We start from the raw sequence: 2,120 nt of genomic DNA on the forward strand, positions 1-2,120 counted from the left end.
CTGTAATCAATCAAAATAACAGGACGAATATTCATATGAATGTATAAAATAATATTAAACAGAATGATAATTGTGCAGTAATTCTAAAATGAGGATTTCACATCTGTCAGACTGAAATATACTCAGGTAGCACTCAAAATTTTCTACCACCTACTTAGGAAAAACCACTGTCAACCAATATCAAAGTCACAATCTTCAATACAAATGTCAAGGCAGTTCCACTATATGGAGCTAAAACGTGGAGAACTATTACAATCATCATCAGAAATCTACAAGTGTTTTTAAACAGTTGTCTGGGCAGGATACTCAATATCTGTTTGCCGGATACCATCTACAACAGCCTACTGTGGAGAGAGGACAAATCAGGTTCCATCTTAGGAGGAAATTAGGAAAAAAACTTTGGAAGTGGATAGAAGATACATAGTGAAAATCATCAAACTGCGTATAAGGAAAGCTCTCACTTAAAATTTCTAAGGGAAACGCTAAAGAAGAAGGCTGAAGGACCCACAACATCGAAAATTGGATGCAGACCTGAAAAGGATAAATAACACTTGAAAACAACTGGAAAGGATTGTACAGGACAGGGTTGGATGGAGAATGCTGGTGGGCGGCCCGTACTTCTTCAGAAGGGGTAACATGCGTAACTAAGTAAGTACGTCATAAAGTTGTATGTTTCAAACGACAACAAATAAAGAATTTTTTTATATCTATATCCATATCTATATATCTACCTATCTATCTATCTATCTATATATATATATATATATATACTGGACGTTGAATATATGTTAGCTTATGTTTGTAGAGTGACATGGATAATTAGTAACTCATTGGGAAGTTAATTTTTCCTTCCTCTAATAGAGTTTTGATTCTAAATAGTATTTTGTAGAAGCTTGACCAGTCTGATTTACGTATTTTGTTATAATTAAGGTTACATACAGAGTTTTTTGAAAACATAACATTACTAACAAAATGTAACTCTTAAGTTAATTACATAAATATATAACCTAGTTTATGATTGGCAAAGCAGCTGGTAAATAAAAAAAACCCATAAAAAAATTACAAGACAGATTTTAAGATTGTTTCATTTATTGTGAAAACTAAAACAGGAAAACCACTGTGAAACCAGCCTATAGAACTGAAATACTCGTTATTCAATAGATCCCACAACTTCATATTCTTGATTCTGGTAGGTATATATTGATTAGTTGGCGTGACTTGATGACCTGGAAGATAATATCTGGAATAAAGCTGTTGAACAAGATCAAGGATCCTCTTTGAAGGCCTCTTGTGCATCACATAATAGTAATAACAATATCATCGTCCTAATATCGATTGCCCACAAACATTTGATGATAACCATTATATAGTTCTTTGAGAAATGTTCAGAGATACAGTCTTAAAAGTCTTTTCTCTTTTTGGAAATTATTTTTTTCATCTAACTTTTTATTCCCATCCTGTATAGCATAAACAGATGGGTCTGAACACGCTGCTTGCGTCTTAAAATGCTTGACAGAGTAATACCTCGTAAGTTACATCCTAGAACAAACATGTTAATAAGATTTAAAATTTAGAAGAGTGTTTTCATAATGATCTGACATTAAAGAGTATTCAAGCTTCGAATTTCAGTTAAGTTTTTGTCTAACGCTTTCATTATCAAATGTAATTAAATAAAACCTGTTCTCATGCACAAATATCATCCGTACCAGGTTTTTGAAAAGAAAATTTGAATGCAAGCCGTTATTAAATCAAAGAAAACGTTACTATTTTAATGTTAATGATCCAACGAAAAACTGATGGAATTCACATAAGAAGTTACGCCATAGTATTTTCTATTCACCATATGTATTCCAAATATTGTTTATTTCATCCATTCATCATACAGTTGATGTAGATTTGTATAAATTATACAACAGCATTTCTTGGAAATAAAATACCTACTTTACAGATGTTTGTTTTTAAGATTTCAATACAATCAGACTGAGAGATTTTATCCTCTCAACATTCACATTTATCATTTTCAACAACTGAGAATAGGTATCACAATAATTATGAAGAAAATTTAAAACAATTATTCGAATTTTCACACCGAAAATCCTTCCATGATCTGCTCATTTGTT

The sequence above is a fragment of the Schistosoma mansoni genome, chromosome 1 (genome assembly GCF_000237925.1).
Source record: "Schistosoma mansoni strain Puerto Rico chromosome 1, complete genome".
Taxonomy (NCBI): Eukaryota; Metazoa; Platyhelminthes; class Trematoda; order Strigeidida; family Schistosomatidae; genus Schistosoma; species Schistosoma mansoni.